The 19,221-nt window shown below is 47.7% G+C and overlaps 1 long non-coding RNA gene across 2 annotated transcripts in view; it reads right to left on the reverse strand.

The window, feature by feature from the left end:
• Positions 1-10,064, reverse strand: part of LOC118640654 — a 43,996-nt gene extending 33,932 nt beyond the window's left edge. For both annotated transcript variants that reach the window (XR_004961431.1, XR_004961430.1), the window contains exons 1-2: positions 9,821-10,064; positions 2,089-2,304 (exon numbers count right to left, since the gene is read on the reverse strand). This is a non-coding gene — a long non-coding RNA (uncharacterized LOC118640654). The remainder of the gene's footprint in view (positions 1-2,088; positions 2,305-9,820) is intronic.
• Between the last annotated feature and the right edge of the window lie 9,157 nt (positions 10,065-19,221).

The following is a 19,221-nucleotide window of genomic DNA, read 5'->3' on the forward strand; positions in this document are numbered from 1 at the left end:
AGCCTCCTTCTTCCACCTGTCTGGGCCTGTACAGGGTTCCATGTCTCCGAACCTGTTTCCTCATGGGAAAATGAGGTCAGTCCTCCCTGTGCCTGTGTCACCAAGTGATTGCAGCACCTGGATGAAAACGACGGGCTCTGAGGGAGGTCCCCGTCTGTCTTGCACCCTCAGCATTTCACACTCAATAGCTGTTTACCGAAGTGGCATCCGAACGTGCTTGGAGAGCAGTGGTGCACCGTTGGAGCACGAAGGTGTGAGATCCAGGGAGCTGCAGCCCAGGGCACCTTCAGTGAGGGAAGCTCTGCTGCTCCGGCCTCCCTGATGGCTTGTGAGTTCACTCCTATGGCGCATAAACCTCTGGCCTCCAAACAGTACGAGTGAACACCCCTCCAGTCTACAGACCGCAGCAGGGGACCATTCGGGCGCTGACCAGACACGTCCTGGAGAACGGTGCAGGTGCGCCAGGTTTATGACGAAGGCCTAGTCTGTGTCCCCAGCCCCTTTTAGACACACCTCCCATCCCCATGCCCTGCATGGTGATCTCTTCACTGGGTTGTCAGGAACGGCATGCCAGTATTTCTCCGCAGCAGAGATTTGCTCAGACACAGAAACACGAGAACACATTTCCCCTCAGAGACAAAAGCCCTAGAAGCAGAGGTGCAACTCATGGGAACGAGTACACCCCAGCGGGGGGACACAGGCCAGCACAGACCAGCCCAGTCCAGCAGACGGGAATATGAAGTGCAGAGCACGCGCGTGCGCCCTGGACCGCTGTGCAGAGCACACGCGCATGCGCCCTGGAGCGTGGACAGCTCCACGAAATCAGCTCCAGCCTGTCATGTCTACACCGGGAGAACAGGCCTCCCTCAGAGGTCTGCTCAGCACCACCCCTTCTCTCCACAGCAACTCAGGTCTGCCCATCCACAGGGATCACCCCCGCCCCATCCTCCATCAGGTCTAGAGAGCTGAGAGGACAGGGCAAAACACGAGACAGAGAAACACAATAGACGTGCCCACAGCCGGAGCACGCGTACCCGCCCATCACAAAACACAGGCGCCCTGTCCCCAGGGTCCAACCCCCATTCTAAAAACACCTCCTCATTTCCCTGTCTCTGAAACGGAAGTGGGGCTGGGGCAGAGGGCCGGGCCACCTGGCTTTATACCTAGTCTCCTAAAAAGCCCAGAGGAGGCCCAAGAAGGCCTCAGAAAGAGAGAGGGTGTCATCGTGGAGCTGACTGGGAACAGATCATCTATGAGGGATGATGCCAGGAGGGCAGAGGGGAAGACAATGTGCCACAGAGTCTAGTCTGCCCCATCTGCTCAGCGCTGTTCTGTCCATGGCAGGCACCAAAGAGCCCATCAGCTCCTGCCACGCAGACCCGTGTGGGACCAGGGGCCTAGAGAAGCCTGTAGAGAGAGGGAGGACCAGGCCCACTGTCTGGGGTGTGCAGAGGGTCCGCACAGGCCCAGCGCAAAAGGCAGAAAGCCCATGACTCTTTGAGCTTGGCTTTGAGATCTAAGAATCTGCCGTCTGTGGCATTGAGCCTCTGAAAATACGAGGATGGAGAGGATGTCGCGGCTGCCCTCGGAGTTCTCACATGTGGCCAAGCGATAGGCTTCCTAGCTGAATATGAAGTCAGAAAGGCAAACTGAGGCTGAACTGGGGAGGGCTTCATGTGCCAAGCCAACATACATAGATAATGTCTCTACATTTGTGACCCCCTAGAGTTTGTCAGTTGCAAAAGATGATCCAGAGGGTGAAGGAAGGAAATATTAAATTTTCTATGTATTAATTTCATATGATTAAATGCCAAATAATTAGGCTTTAGGAATATTCCCTCTAAGCCAGTGGTTCTCAATCTTCCTAACGCGACCCTTCAGTACAGTTCCTCATGTTGTGTGTGGGCGTGTCTGCAAGTGGACGGACCGCCTGGAGACGATAGAGGAGCCATGTCTCAGTTCCTAAGACCATCGGAAATATGTGTTTTCCAATGATCTTAGGTGACCCCTATAAAAGGGTCAGTCGACCCCCAAAGGGATCGCGACCCACAGGTTGAGAACCGCTGCTCTAAGCAATGACTTCCATACCTTCACTTGGTCCACTCATCAGTGCTCACAAGTCATCGAGGGTCTTGAGGGATCCTTGGGGAAGAGGGGACACTGGGTGACAGTGGCAACTTCACTTCTGGGCTCTCTCTCAGCACCATGTCACCCACTGTAGACGAGTTGTCAGTGGAACTGTAGAGTGGATCTAGTTTTGTTGTTGTTGTTAGTCCTCACCCAGTGACATTTCTCCAGTGATTCCTAGATAGAGTGGAAAGGAGGGAGGGAGGAAGAGAAAGAGAAACATCCATGTAAGAAAGACACATCAGTTGGCTGCCTCCCACATGACCCTGACCTGGGCCAGGGATTGAACCTGCAACCCACGTATGTGCCCTTGACCAGGAATTGAATCCATGACCCCTTGGTCAGAGGGCTGGAACTCTAACCACTGAGCAACACTGGCCAAGGTTAGATCTAGTTTTTAACTAAACTAACCATCCCAAAAATGAGCAAGAGGCTTAAATTAAAAAAAAAAAAAGACAAGGCTTGAAGTAACAATGCAAGACAGTGAACAACAAGAGAAGGACAGACCCGACAAGTTCTCAGTCAGCCACATTACAAGGGGAAACAATGACAGTATAATCAGATCTCCCGAGTCAGCCAAAAAGTTTTTAAATCACCAAGGAGACTATTTGAAGTGTCGCTTTACATTAACGGTTGCGTAAATGGTGCCTGAGATATTAGCTGACAACAGTAATGCAACTGTCGCAATTAACAAGACATTTTAAAATAGCGTGTATATCCATTATCTTTACCATGTCTTTTCTGAGTGGTTGCGCATACTTTATAACAAGCAGAATATAGCGGTACTGTAATGAGTGTGTAAAATTACAAATGAATGAGCGCTTCTGTGGGGGGTGCACGCTCAACACTTTTCACTGCTAACAGTGAAAGCCACAGCCCGAAACAATGCAACCCAAAGCTGGCCAAGATCCCCATGGAGAACTCCCTGCACTTCCCAAGAACTTCTTTGCTCAGCAACAAGAGGAAAAAATCAAAAAAGGGAGGCTGGGCATTGTATCTTTCTAACTCTGTCAAAGACCCAAAGCGTAAGACCTACCCGTTGGACCAGACTGCTTCTTCCTGGCTGTGGCCACGTGCCAGAGAGGAAACAGACCCCACTAAACTCAACTCCACGACTCAGAGATTCAGGGCGATCCGTATCAGTGCCACACGCAAAATAAAGGAGGTGTGCTAAGTGCTTTTATTTCAATGCCAATTCTTTATCTTAATATGTACTTGAAGAAGACTAATTTTCTGTTGATGATAGTTTTCTTTTAAAATCAATTTGAGTTCTATATGAGTGGATGTTAAAATATTAAGCAAATAATTTAGCTGGAGTGTAGATTCGTATGTCAAAATTGGAGAGGTGGGAAGTAAATGATGTAAGTTAGATGACCTTTATGTAGTGCCCAGGTCTGAAACTATGATTATTCTTTTTTTTTTTTTTTAACGAAAGCAAAATTTATTTGTAAAATAGACAGACTCCCGGTAGAGGGGAGGGGACCTAAGTGGGTTGCCCTGAAACTATGATTACTCTTATTTCAAACAGATCTAAACTAAAATATCATAAAGCCCTTACAGCAAATAGGACTTAGACAAGTATGTTTCAGTTCCGGTTTTGCCTCGTGTCTTAGTCCATTCAGGCTTCTGAACAAAAACACCACAGACCGGGCTTAAACAACAAACCCTTCTCTCTCCCAGTCTGGAGGCTGGAGGGTCCAAGATCAAGGTTCCAGCAGACTCAGGGTCTGGTGAGGGCTCCCCCTCCTGAACCAATCACCTCCCAAAGGCCCCCACCTCCAAATACCATCACATTTCGGGTTATGGCTCAGCATATACATTTGGGGGACACAAGCATCCAGTCCATAGCACCTGGTCTCTGATTCCTGATTTAAGACGAAAGAATGCAAATCAAAGGGTGACAGGTAGGGTGGCTCTCTGCGGTGACAGCTTCTGCTACTTGGAGGCCAGCCCCTGACCTCTGAGCCCGAGACCCCCACAGGCCCCTCCTGGGAATTCCTACACTCCCTGGGCAGTTTTTTGTTTCTTTTTTCAGAAGAGTATAGGATGCGGGGAGCAGGGGGGGCACCGGTTCGTTTGTCGTTTCCACAAAGAACAGTGCTCTGCTCTGCCGCTGTGGAATCTAACTACTATGGAAAGAAATGAGCAAACCCCAGGAAAGAGAGTGATGAGCAAACAGACTAATAACAGAGTGAGTTTGAGGGCCTGTCCCTCACCCAGGCTCCATCTGCAGGCAGAACTATGCGGATTTGGTGCCCCCTGCTGTCCCTTTCCTGCCTGTGTCTGTGTTCTGTGATCCCAGTGTCCTCTGTCCTGTGTTCCCTGTGTTGTGTTTCCTATGTTCCCCGTGTCCTGTGTTTTCTGTGTCCTATATCTCGTGTCCCCTGTGTTCTGTGTTCCCTGTCTCCTGTGTTTCCTATGTTCCCACTATGGTGGGCAGGAAGGGTCCCTAAAAATGAGCATTTAACAGTGGAGAGGACACAATGTTTCAAAAATGCACCTGAAATATCAACACCATAAAATCCATGATTGCTAAGAAAATCAAGTGCAGTGAGGTGGCTCAGCATCCCCGCCCACCACCCCAGAGTTACTGTGCGCCCTGCAGAGGTGACACAGGACCTGGGCAGTGTTCTCAGCTAGACCTGCCCCAGAGTTACCTGGTGTACTGGGAACATAATTATTTCTGTGCCAGCCCTTGCGTGGATCTGAGCTGAGGCTGGGAGCAGGGTGGGAATGCAGGCATCACAGGACAATCATTTCTTTCTTTTTTTTTTTTTTTTTTGGTATGTGCCCTTCGCGGGAACCGAACCGGGACTCTCTGGTCCACAGGCCGATGTTCCAACTGCTGAGCCAAACTGGCCAGGGCAGGACAATCATTTCTTGAAGAAACAATAAGTTTCCACACTGAGTGAGGACGCACTGCAAATCATACAACGGGTACTAATACGGGCTAAGGGCAGGACCCCTGCCCTCAAAGGGCAAAGAGAAGAGAGATTAAAAACGCAAACAGTTAAATAATATTAGTTACCATTTATTGAGCCAGCCACCTTGTCATTGTCTCCAGTGTGAACAATGACATTATAAGCAAATCGTTGCCAGGTTACATGTGGGGAAACTGAGGCTCAAAGAAGCCAGGACACAGGCCAGAAGCGGTCGAGGCGGGTCTCAAACCCAGGTCCTCCGGACTCCAAACCCCATGTTCTGTGCACTCACATCCTCCTATGGCTTGGTCCTGGTACATATGGGGAGAAACTATCGCCACCCACGCGGGCACACACGGACAGGGAGGGTGCTTGTCCACGACCGTGTCACCTCTGGGGCTAGAGGAATGCAAATGGATGGGGTGGGGGATATACAAATGTTTTATTCTTTTTATTTTAAAAACAAACAAGTTTTAAAACCCACATATAACTCAAGGTGTGTTGTTAGATAAAAATAGTTTACACACTAATAAAAATTGTTCATTGCAAAAAATTTCAATATTTGTTTATTCCAATTGGTGGGTACATGGTTATTTATATCGGTACAGCTCCATAATTTTAAAAAAATTTTCCTAAGAATATTTTGAAAGAAGAAGGAAAGAACCTGGAAGAAAATAAGAATCTTCCAAGAGTCTGCATCTGAAATCATGAAACCACTCTACCCTCTCAGCAACCACACATGAGCGCCACTGCAAAACCACAGGCTCAATCCGCATGAAGAAAATCCAGCTATTTACCCAGCGGCTTTTGTCTGGGGACCTCTGAGCACTTCACCAACACAAATTAATTGCACCTCCTGTCACCTTCTAAAAGACGGAGGAGTATTTTACAGATTAAGCAGAGTCTGGGGAAAACTAAGTGTCTGGTCTAACATCACACCATGAGTTACAGACTGAACAGGGACTAGGGATTTAGAGACTTGACAAGCAGCCCTGTGGCCCAACCACAACTGGATAAAGACTAACCCCGCAGCATCAGCCACCCCATTCCGTCCCTGAACTATTATAATGCACCATGCCTTTAAGGAGCAGCCCCGACAGAGAGGTCAGCCTCCCCTTCCGCAAGTTAAGCCTCATCTGAAAATATCCTTCCACACATAAATAGCGAGCTTTTTCAGGGACAACCCAAACCACATCCTCTGGCTTTCACTGTACACATCCAACCAGGCATTTTTAAGCGCTGGGCCTATGGTGGGATGAAACAGCTCTCCTTTTCCTTCTCCCCTTTCCCCTTCTCTCAGCAGACGAGCCCTGGGGGACAGGGAAGCCTTGTCATCTCGCACCTCGAGTCCTAGCCTCTGACTGTCCTCTGGCTCCCGGCTGCTGATGGTGACCTTCTAAAACCAGATCGGACCCTGCCTGGCCCCCACTGAAAACCCCCCGCCTCCGCACCAGCGGAGGGTGAAGCCTCCTCTGCATGGCCCATGTGGCCACTCGGCTCCCACTGAGCCCTCCAGCCTCCCTCACCTCTTCGCCCTTTCCAAAGCTAGTCCCTCGAGGGGCGATGCCTCATGGAACATCCGTAGACATCCGAGTCGGCCACGAGGAAGGGGTCCAGAGTTCAGCTGTCAAGTTTAAACGAGGCCGAAGGAGAAAGGTGGGCAAGCAGCAAAGCCTACAGAGTTCCGAACTGCGGGGGCCGTGAGAAGTGCACTTGGAAAAGCAAGGCCTGAGGCCCGGAGGCTAGTGGCTGCATTGGCTTCTCCGTGCTTCCTGCGGCCAAGTGCAGAAAAGCATCCAGGAGGAGACAGCGCCACCTCCACAGGTCCCCTTTCCCAGGTGAGGTGGCCTGGGCTTCTCTGGGTTTGCCACCAGAAGACACAGGCACCGAAGCTCTGAGGATGCAACGAGGCCTCAGGATGCTCCTCGGGCCTGGAGGCCAGGCTGAGGCACTGCAATGACTCCAGCACTCGGAGGCTCCTGCGTGTGGGCGGCACAGTCGTGCCAAGAGCCTGAGCTTTGGGTCCATCTTGTGGCCAAGAGGGAGTCATGGAGCTCTCCCCTGGGGAATAACACGGTCACAGGGGTTTGTAGGAAGACCTCTCTGGCAGCTGTGGGGGGACAGAGAGATGGTGACAGGAGTTTGAGGGGAGATGACAAGAGCCTGGCAGTGGCCGGGAGCGTGAGTCAGAGAGAGGGGCTGTATGTCGTGGAGCGCTGGCTCTCAGGGGACACACGGAGCCAGGGCTGGCAGGGGAGGTGCGGGGAACACTCACAGCCCAGAAACCAGCAGTGATCAAATTATTTACACCAGGTTTGCCCAGGAGTAGACAGTATGGTCTCCCTGCTCTTTGAGTATCTGATACATTTTACCTCTAGTTTTTGCTCAAATGCCTTGTTCTACTGTCGGAAGTTACTTTACGATAAAAATCTTTTTTTTTTTTCTCTCGTGCTAAGTGAAATAAGACAGATGGAAGTGTTGTGGCGGGAGAGGACTGAGAGGCCACCAGAGCCAAATTAGAGCCAAATAGAGAGCAAAGCCAGCCGGTGACTGATCCCCAATTCTCGGAGCCCAGCCCTGGGGCCTCCAAATGTTGTGGGGCGACAGAGTCAAAGAAAGACCTCTAGAGAATTCAAGTCCAAATAAGATCCTTTATTAGCCGGCCGGCGTCTGATCCCGAACACCCCGTGACAGAGTCTTCGGAACCAGCCCATATGCTTTATTATGTGCCTTTTACACCTCACAGCAAGAGGATCTTCTTGACATAATGCCCAGGGCTACAACAATGCTGTACAGAATTAGTTTGCCTTTCGGATAACAGGCACACCCAGGTATTTCAGGTATTTCAAGGTACATTGGGTCACACTTAGCCCTGAGCTGCACAAACACAACACAAGCCTAATTCCTTGAGATTGTGGGGGAGGTCGAGTCTCTGACTCAAGACCTCCAGGCTCTGTGGACTCTGTCAGACACACAGCCGGCTTCCAACAATTTCTTGGTTCAGGGAGTGTTCCAATTTACTGAGGTTATTTTGACTAAAGAGGTTCAGCCAGGGGGCATACAGTGACTTTCCCAATCATCAATTATGGAGCAGCACAGTAATTTACCAATCGTCAGTTACGGGGTTATAAACATGCCAGCACAGAAGAAGTCAAGAACCATATGATTTCACTCATGAGTGGGATATAAAAGTGAAAGCAACAAACAATAAAAACAAGACAAACAAAACTTCATAGACAAGACAACAGTATGGTGGATGCTGGGGGGAGAGCGAAGGTAAAGGAGGGGGCAGAGTGACTAATATATGGTGACAAGAGGGGACTTGACTTTGGGTGGTGAACACACAGGGCACTATACAGATGATGTATCATAGAATTGTACACTTGAAACCTATATAATTGTATTAACTAATGTTACCCCAATAAATTTAATAATTTTTTTTAAAAGAATCTATATCAAGTGCCTGGAACACCTCAAGCATTCAGTAAATGGTATTATTAATATTTCTCCTCATTTTTCCAATTTAAGTAATTAACATTTCATACATAATTCCTCAAATCACAGGACGCCTTAAAGCCTAGTTAAAGAAGGAAACCACTGTCAGCCGGTCCTGGTTACTCCAGTAGCCTTTGACCATGTGAGGTAACTAGACCAATCCTGTGCAGTTACTCAGTATAGAACCAGAAATCCCACAGCAATCTGATTTTGAGAATCCCTGATGTCTGGAGCTGGGCTACGCACAGCCAGTTTTGATGAATGGCTTTTGTGTGGGAGAACCCCATCAGCCCATGGCCTTTTAAAGTCCTCAGTGCCCACTGAATGGGGAAAACCTTGGAATCTACGGGGCCGAATGAGTTCTATTGGCATCAAAGCTGCAAACTCTTAGGGAACATGTAGATGGTCAGAGGGCAAAATGCAGAGGCGAAGACTCTAGGCAAAATCTAAACTCTCTCCACAGAATGGACCACTGTGCAGCAATAAAAATTAATGAAGCACTGAAACATGCCACAACATGCATAAACCATGAAAATTTGTGCTAAACAAGCCAGTCACAGAAGGACAAATATTGTCTGATCCCATTTACATGAAATATCCAGAATAGGTAAATGTATATAGAAACTAGATTAGCGGTTGAGTAGGACTCAGGGAGATTGGGGTTAGGGAGTAATAGCTAATGGGTACAAGGTTTCTTTTGAAAATGTTCTAAAGGTAGATTGTAATGATGATTGCACAACCCTGTGGCTATGATAAAAATCTTGAATTGTATACTTTAAATGGGTAAAGTATGGTATATGAATTATATCTCAATAAAAAGCTATTTTTAAAATCTAACTCATTCACTGATTAGTGGATCTGTTATCTTTCTTGCCTGGAGAAATATCCTCTCCATTAAAAACAAAAAGGAGCCCTGGCCAGTCTGACTCAGCAGTTAGAGCTTTGGTCCTGAGGGTCGTGAGTTTGACTGTGGGTCAAGGAAACATACCTGGGATGCAGGTTCGATCCCCACCCCATCCCAGTCCCAATCCCCACCCCATCACCTCCAGGTTGGGGTCCTGGGGAAGGCAACCAATCCATGTGTCTCTTTCATTGGGTCTCTCTCTCTCTCTCTCCCTCCCCCGCCCCCCGACCCCATCCCTCCCTTCTACTTATCTAAAAATTCATGGGAAAATATCCTCAGGTGAAGATTAACAACAAAATATGAAAAAGAAGAGCTCAGAGTGTTGTCTTGGATTTAAAACTCTAAAATATCTTGGCTTTGGAAGTATGCTTACCTTGCCTTTGCATCTGTCATCTCCCCGTTATTCCAAGTATCAATCGTGTTGGATGAACTCTGATGAATGCAAGGATGTAACTATGCTCAAACTAAATCCTACAGATTAGTACATTCTTTATGGCTCCACAGCAATGACTGTTCTCTGTTTAGTACAAACTGATCACCTTGATAGCAATCTTCTTCTGAGTACTTGCCACCGTGACTTGCAGATAACTGCAGCTCCACTTTACAGGATCTCTTTGTTCTCCTAGGAAATACAGGAAGTATGGCATCACAGTGACAGGCAAAATCCATCTAAATTGGCTAAATCTATCTGCTAGGGATCTCATGACATCAGTGTTACTCACTTGAGCGGGAATGTTATAGGTGCAAACTAGAGAAGAGATGATCTTGCTCTTGATTAGGAGATGAAGGAGATAAATTGGAGTATGGACCAGCTAATGGACGATGGTCTTAAAAACCTAACTAGACTAAGGAATTTGTAGTCTGGAATATTCTTACTGATTGCAAAGCAAACCTGTATTTCAAGGGTTTTCCAAGCATTTTTTTTTAACATCTTATTTTATTTTTTATCCTCACCCGAGGACATTTTTGCATTTATCTTCAGATAGAGCGGGAGGGAGAGAGGGGGGAAGAGAGAGAGAAACATTGATGTGAGAGAGACACATCGAGTGGTTGCCACCACATGACCCCAACTGAGGCTGGGGACAAACTGCAACCGAGGTACGTGCCCCTAGCGGGAATCGAACCCGGGACAATCTGGTCTGCCGGCCAATGCTCTAACCACTGAGTAAAGCCAACCAGGGCCCAAGCTTTTGTTTTTAAGTCTAGAAGAGCTTATATCTGATCTATGTGCCAGTTTACTGTGGGAAAAGACAGAAAAATGCTTCTCAGATTCTAAAATCTGAGGAGAAATTAAACATAGTCACATGAAGAGACTTAAGAATAACAAGAGTAAAAATATACTATAGCCTGGCCTGTGTGGCTAAGTGGTTGAGTGTCGACCCATGCACCAAGAGGTCCCGGGTTCGATTCCTGGCAGAACACATGCCCATGTTTTGGGCCAAATTCCCAGTGAGGGGTGTGCAAGAGGCAGCCAATAGATGTTCTCTCTCCTCAATGTTTCTATCGCTCTCTCCCTCTCTCTTCCTCTCTCTCTAAAATCAATTTAAAAAAAATTTTTTTTAAATATACTATCAACTCAATGCACATTACTGTATAATACTTAAAATATTTCATTGGTTATGGAGAGGAAGATGTTAAATGAACATTAGTACTAGAAAGTAGGTAATGCCTCCCTAATACTGCCTGCTACTTGCTTTTATTCGAGGAAGGGTGCACAGATCTAAGTAGGCAATTCTATAGGTGAGAAAACTTATTGGTACTATTTATATACAAAAATTAATTCTAAACTCCTAATCTTGGCTGAACGAATTACCCATTTCAAATCACAATTTAACCCTATTTATTTAAGTGTTATCTCTACTGGTTTATTTTTCAAATTATTTAAGTTCACCCCTCCAACTGATACAAAGAACCTGTTTCTACTCTTTTTTTATTATTATTATTATTATTTTTTTTTTATCCTCACCCGAGGACATTTTTCCATTTTTTGTTCAGGTAGAGTGGGAGGGAGAGAGAGGAACAGAGAGAGAGAGAGAAACATCGATGTGAAAGGAACACATCGAGTGGCTGCCACCTGCACGACCGACCAGGGCCAGGGACACTGCAACCGAGGTACGTGCCCTTAGCGGGAACCGAACCCGGGTCTCTCAGGACCGTAGGCCGACGCTCTAACCGCTGAGCCAAACCGGCCAGGGCTCTACTCTTTTTTTTTTTTAATCCTCATCTGAGGATATTTTTCTATTTATCTTCAGACAGAGTGGGAGGGAGAGAAAGGGAGAGACAGAGAAACATCGCCATGAGAGGGACACATAGACTGGTTGCCTTCCGCACGACCCTGACCAGGGCCGGGGATGAAATGCAACCAAGGTACGTGCCCTTGGCCAGAATCGAACCCACAACTCATTGGTTCACGGGCCGACGTTCTACCGCTGAGCCAAACCACCCAAGGCCCTGTTTCTACTCTTAACTTACAAATAACTTGATCATTTCTTCTGCTTAAGTACTTTATTTTTTTTTTTTCTTTATTGATGATAGAGAGAGAGGAAGGGAGAGGGAGAGAGAGAACATCGACTGGCTGCTTCCTGCATGCCCCCCATTGGGGATCGGGCCCACAACCTGGGCATATGCCCTGACCGGGAATTGATCTGGCGACCTCTTGGTACATGGGTCCACACTCAACCACTGAGCCACACCGGCCAGGTTGCTTAAGTACTTTATTTTTTCTTTTTTATCCTCACCTGAGGATATTTTTGCATTTATCTTCAGATAGAGCAGGAGGGAAAGAAGGAGGAAGAGGGAGAGAGAAACATTGATTGGCTGCCACCCGCACAACCCCAACCGCGGCGGGGATGAACTGCAACCGAGTTACGTGCCCTTAGCAGGAACTGAACCCGAGACTCAATGGTCCGCAGGCCGATGCTCTAATCGCTGAGCCAAACCGGCCAGGGCTTAAGTACTTTAAAAAGAGATTTTTTCCAACCATCCAGGGTAAACTCAACTCAATAATTCACTTTATCACACTATGATCCTCTCTGCCATATTCCAGTGTTCTAGTTCAAATTTCATTTCTAAATCTTTCTGACATTTCCCTTAATTTATCAAAAATCCTTCCTCTGGGATCAGATCTTTTCAATACAAATATTACTTGACTTTTACCATGGACTCATATAGATGACTTAGGCCATTTGCGTTATTAGCCCCTAGGATCAATTTTAGATATATTTTTAAAAAGCTATTGACATGGCCCAGCCAGTGTGGCTCCATGGATTGAGCATCATCCCATGGACCACGGTAAAAATCTTTATCTTCAAACTTCCAGGGTCTAATACTGTACCTCACATATAGTAAGTGATTAATAAATAAGGTCCATAAGGTCTCACTGGCTCGTGTACAGGGGAATACATATATACAATTAGGAGGAGAAGCGGGATGGTAGACTTAGGCCCTTTTTTAAAGGAAGTTACATTAAGAGTATACAGTTATTTGTGTATTTGATACTGTAAGTAGTGGGGAGTCACTGAAGTTGTATGAGAGGAGAGTAATCTGATCAGAGATATGCCTACAAAAACTAAACTAGCAAAGATGTGTTTAATGGGTTAGAGCAGGAAGGAATTGGAAGTGAGAGCAATCAGAAAGCTATAGCAATATTTTATCATAAAGATGTCCTACAGAGAATGTCACTAATTGTCCATGGCCCCATTCTACAGCGTGCAAGGTAAGTCACTACCCATTCCATTGAAAATCACATCTCAGGAGTTCCAATTGAGACAGACACAAATACCGTGTAAGAGCCAACTGGTTTGTTCAAATATTTGCTTTTGCTGGGAAAGCCTGCTCCTTCAAATGCCAAAAGCATTTACAACTTTCCCAAGTCTGAGCCTGTGCCATGTTGTAAGTTTGAACAGGCCCACATCTGGCTTTAATGACCATCGCCCAAAAAGGAACATATCTGGAGAACTGGAAAGGAAGGAAAAGCTTGTGTTTGGGGGAATGGGAGAAGAATATGTTTTATCTCAAATAATCTAGCTTCTAGTTTATAAAACTCTCCATTGCCAAACACATTTCAGGCCTGGATTCTCACAGTCCTTACATATAATGGAAAATTGGGACCTAAATGGAAATGCCTCTTGTTTGTTACTCGGGTGTGGCAGATGGCTCTCTCCTGATACTCAGGCAAATGGGCTTTGCTTGCAGAGAGAAAAGCCTATAAAACAATGAAGAGTTGTCCAGGAATGCCTAACTCTCGCACAGGCATCCAACATGTATAGCAGGTCCTCAAATAACGTCGTTTTGTTCAACGTCATTTGATTATAACGTTGATAAGATGTCATAGGAACTTAACTCGTGTTTATATCAATTACCCAAGAGTGAAATTGGTTTCGTTATACATCATTTCACTTAAAGCTGCAGAACCTATGCATAACGTTAAGGACTTACTGTATATAAAATGAAAACAGCATCCCTGAGCAGGGACCGTGCATGGCAACTGTCCCTAAATGTGACTGAATATAATCAGTTTAATGAGAAGTCTCAACTCGTAAGGTATAAACATAAACTGGTCTCTTGTACTAATAAGCCTATGAGATTTCTGCAGTTCAGTAAAAATCCAGCTGGGAAACCAGATGCCAGGTACTCCTGTCTTATGGACACCCTTGATAACAAAACAGGGACGGGGAAGGAGAGGAAATTTGGGTGTTTAAAATGTGTTCTACTCAAAGCCTTTTGATTTAATTATGGGCCCTAGTTGACAACTCAGGCTGTAGTATCTAACATCATAGAGAGAAAAAGGAGAGAAAGATCAAACACATATGTATATTTGACAAACACTTACATAGAATTTATTATACTCCAGCCACTATTTTAATCACTTTTGAATTATTAATTCATTGACTTTAATGCTCATAACAAACCCAGAAGACATATACTATTATTATCCTTATTTACAAATGAGAAAAGTGAAGCACTATACTTAACCTGCCCAGGATCACCCAATCTGTCTGGACCCAAATTCTGTGTCTTAATGGTAATACCTGGCCTCTTACATGCCTCTTTTCTGGATCGCCCCAATTCTCTACTTGAGTTCTTTTGTCTGGGATGGTGAACGACACTTGATATGTTTTGAGAATTGGTGCATATCTTGTTTTAGGAATAAAAGTATTTGTTGAGAATTAAAATGTGATCATTTTCTCCCCAGTCCAATGCTAGGCACAGTCTGATTACTTAATACGTGTAGAATTCCAATGTAGAAAAGGGTTTCATGTAAGAACATTCCCCAAGGGTGGCTGCTAGACACGGTGGCTTGCTGGGTCCCCTTCCGTTCTGGCATTACCCTAGAAAGGCTAAAGCAGGTCTAACTTCAGGAAAGGCCTAGAAGAAGGGCCAAGGCAATTCATCCTTCCCCGGTGCAAACGCCCAAGGAGCAATGTGGACTGACACTCAGTGCACCCCGCAGCAGTGTCCACGGCTGCCGCAGACCCTCGGCCACTGGGGCCAGGAGGAGGGTGTCACAGAGCAGAAGCCATGCCTGGAGGGGGGATGTGCTAGCTTCAGACCTCTGCCCGAAGGGTTTCACATCCTGCTGCTCTTGGACAAAGAGGAGCAGCTGTGCGTGGAGGGAGCCCATGTGTGTGCAATAAGTGAGAATATGGCTCTGTCCTGGTGACTCACACCAATAGCGCTTCACTGCTAGGTTTTTGGTTGTGTTTAACACCTAGCTGCCCCTGTCACAAAGAAATTTTGTTCCCAAGAGATTGGCTAGTCCCTAAAAATTCATGCCCAAAAGATCATTAGAGGTCAAAATTCTATGAATTTTGTATCTCTTTAAAATAAGAAAAATAGTCCTGGCTGGTTGGGCTCAGCGGTTAGAGCATCGGCCCGCAGACCAAAGAGTTGAGGGTTGGACTCCGGTCAAGGGCACGTACCTGGGTTGCGGTTCAGTCAGCGGCCCTGATCGGGGTCGTGTGGGAGGCAACCAGTCGATGCGTCTCTCTCACATTGATGTTTCTCTCCCTCTATCTCTATCTCTCCCTCCCACTCTGTCTGAAAATAAATGGAAAAATATCCTTGGGTGAGGATTTAAAAGTATGCCCAGGGACCTTGGGCACAAAAATCCTTCCAACCGGGGGCAGGACAGAGAGGGCACTTTCAAAGTGGCAAACAAGATTTAAGTCAATCATTTCAAAAGAAATGACAAAACTTTCAGTGCAATGGGTCACAGGGACCAAAGTACTCATTTCAGTTAAAGCTTTGGCCTGTCCAAAGGACTCCGCACCTCCAGGTTTTCTATAATCAACTGACAGTTTACTGATTTTGTTGAACACTAAGAATCTGTATGGTGCCCGTAAAACCAGCAAACACAATTCAAGTTTGGAATCTGCTCTGCAAAGACAGTGTGACTGAAGGGAACCAACAATATAAATAAAATGAAATGACCTTAGAGTCAGACAGACCTGAGTTCGATTCCCAACCCCAGCAGCTGTGTCATCTAGGTCAAGTTACTCAATCTCTCTGAACGCTGGTTTGCTCATTGGCAAAATGGGGATACTTCTACCTGCCCTGGGGATTTGATGCTGTTGAGAAAGTTAAATCAGATAACATGTCAAAGTGCCCAGCACTATGCCATATCCATAGTAGATGTCTCTCTTCCCTGTAAAAGTACAGAAAAACAATGTGCCATCACTGCAAAGTGGCATCATTCTGCAAACTTACAGGTGAGTCAACCACAATGGGGAAAACTATATTTAAGGCATTTATTGAGTACCCCATGTGTATACACCACAATTCATAATATGGTGAGAAAACAGAAGACATGGCCTCCTTCAAAGGACCTTACACTCAAACAGGGAGGCGCAATGTTCACGTCCGACACTCAGCGGTGAAAGTCACCATGAACCCTACAAAGAACTCACAATGCGCTAACGCATCATGCTGACCCGGAATGGGCTCTCATCTGATCCCCTGAACAACCTGATGAAGAAGTCATGCCCACTTCCCAGATGAGGAAGCTAAGGCTGAGCAAGGTTCAGTTACTTCCCCAAGGCCACGGAGCTCGTCTGTGGGCTGTGAACCCAAGCGATCTGAATCTGTAAACACTGGCATGCAAGGACTAGTTACAACTCTGTCTTGGGAGAGCTCGGAGGAAGACGGGGCGGACTCGGATGCAGCCTTCCTGGAGGACTGAGATCTAAAGGGAACGTGGGCCTGGGCTGTCAGAGGGGAGGGGGGAGGAAGCAGAGTGAGGAAACAGCAACCGTCCTTGATTTTTAACCAGACTTTCAGCCTGCGTATGAATAATGTCCTCACCCTGGCGAGGTGGCTCAGCTGGTTGGAGCGTTGTCCTATATACCGAAGGCTGCAGGTTCAATCCCCGGTCACGAAGCATATGGGAGGGAGGCAATCAATGTTTCTCTCTCACATCGATGTTTGATGTTTCTCTCCCCCCCTCCTCTCTCCCTAAAATCAATAAAAACATATCCTAGGGTGAAGATGAAAAAGCAAAGAAGAAGAACATACCACATTATTAAAGAACACCCCACAGTTTACAAAATGCTTACACATAAGTTTCTCGCTCGATGATGATGGGAGGGAACATTTATTGAGCAACATGTAATAAACCAGGCACTGAACTGAGCTCGTTCCAGCCTCAAATGACCCTCTGAGGCCTGCTCTAGTGTTGCCCCTCCTAGATGAGGAAACAGAAGCCAAAGTCTGCAGACATGTGGCAACGGCAGGGCCTGAACCCAGCTCTAACTCTGGAGGCAGCACTCAACCATCCAGCCCTCAAAACAACCTAGTTAGTAGGCAGACCAAGTATCATCCCCTTTTTCAGATGAAGAAACTGTCTCAAAGAGACCAAGGAACCTAAGTTCATCTCCACTAATAACCAAACCAGGTTTCGAGACACCCCACCCCCACCCCAACTCCTCAAGTCCCCCTCTTCCCACCCTCCACCAGGACAGGCCGCACAGGACCTTCCTCCTTCCTGCGATCCTGGGTGTAAAATGAGGCTCCCCTTAAAGGAGGGAGCGCCTGTGTGCCTTTCCAGGACTGCGGGGGCTTCTGGGGGCTGCCTGGCCCCGCCCCCCGAGCTGGTGGCTGTGGCTGCGGCCAGGGCCGCGTGTTTGTGCCTGCTGGGCTGGGCCTGTTATTTCACAGAAGCTGGCATTCCTGCCGAGGCCTGTGCCAGAGGGCTGGGTCGGCTTTCCTGTCTATCTCCTCGGCAGCAGCTGTGTTTGCAACAGGGAGTCTCCTGCTCGCTTCTCCCCGTGGGAGGACCCACTGCAACTCCCCTTGTTAAATACCAGGCGCTCATATGTGCCAGTCAGGGTTGTGCAAGGAGAAGATTAGGAGGGTGGACACGCCCCAGGCAGTGGGTGGGCACCGGGGTGCCAGGCTGGGGCCCTCGGCTGGACAACCTCCCCACACAGGCCTTCTGGAAGCCGCAGCCTAGGCCCCTTTGGGGACCAGGAGGCCCAGGCTGTGAACCTCAGCACCAGGGACCCTCTGGGGTTCCGGGCAGTGACACTGTGAGGACCATGGGCTTTGTCCTAGAGCCTGAGACTCTAGGAAAAAGAAGATGGAAGGGAGGAGGGAGGCAGAGACAAAGGGAATGAAGAAAGAAACATGGGAAGAAAAGACAGAAGGAAACGAAGGGCCAAAGACCAGCACGGGAGAAAGTGCAGCCAGGGCTGGCTTTCGAACCAGTAGGCGTGTCTCGGGCCTGTTGAACGAGTAGCAACTGCATTTATACAAAATTAAGTTGTGTACAAAACTGAGTACATCATGGACTAGATCGAGCACTAGCTTTGGAAACAAAATAAAGACCGTCCTCTTTCCTACCCTCCTCCCAAAAGGGTGGGGACTTCATCCTTGCCGGAGTCTCCAGGTCCCAAATCTGCACGGTCTCGGGACAGCCGCGTGCCTTAGAACAGATGCATGTCCCCCCCTCACCTGCCTTCCGAGGACAGTCCTTCCCCCCTCTCCTCTCGCCCTCCGCAGTTCCCACCCCTTCAGCCTGGCCCGAGCTCAATCCGTCACTCACAGACTTTCAGCCTCCATCCCACCCTTCCCTCCACCTTCTCTGTCTCGCTGGCTCTGTTCCTCGCCATCCACATGGTTTTTAAATCCACCCCTTCCTTTCAGCGGTTAGGGAAGGGATAAAAAGCTTTCCTTTATGTTTGCCAGTATTTAAATTGCTTCTGAAAACACCCAGAGGTAAAGACTGTGAAAAGGGGACAGTCTTTTCCAGCGGATTGTTTATGACGGCTTAGCAGGGTGCTCAGCAACTGCTGGCCCGTTCACGGGGCTCACGTCGCCGCACCCCCGATTCTTTGGGGAAGAACAGCAGCCCCCCTCCTCACCTCCCTGCGGCTGGCCAGCCCAGCTACAGGGACCCGAAGGCTCTGCCCTTGCTGCCCCACACCAGGAGTCTCCGACAGCAGGCGAAGGGGGCAACACCATGAAGAAATGGGGGAGCAGGCCTGCAGAAAAGGCTTTCCACTCCCAAAGCATTGCTCGGCCTCTCGGGAGACCTTGGGGTCCTTCCTCCTTGCTGACCCCGCGGTGTCTCCAGCTGCTCTCTCCCAGGTAAGTTCTGGCCGCAGTCTCGTTCCACGCGTGTTGCCTTAGCAGATGTGTGCTCGGGCCTCTGCCATCTCACCAGTCAAAGGGTTGGACGGCCTCCGTTTCCGAGGAGCCCATGGAGCCCACAGCCTCAGCGTCTGGGTGTCAGACTCAGCAGCACTCCGGACTCTGCCCACAAGTGGGTTCCTGTCA

Source organism: Molossus molossus, unplaced genomic scaffold (genome assembly GCF_014108415.1).
Source record: "Molossus molossus isolate mMolMol1 unplaced genomic scaffold, mMolMol1.p scaffold_m16_p_23, whole genome shotgun sequence".
NCBI classification, from domain to species: Eukaryota; Metazoa; Chordata; class Mammalia; order Chiroptera; family Molossidae; genus Molossus; species Molossus molossus.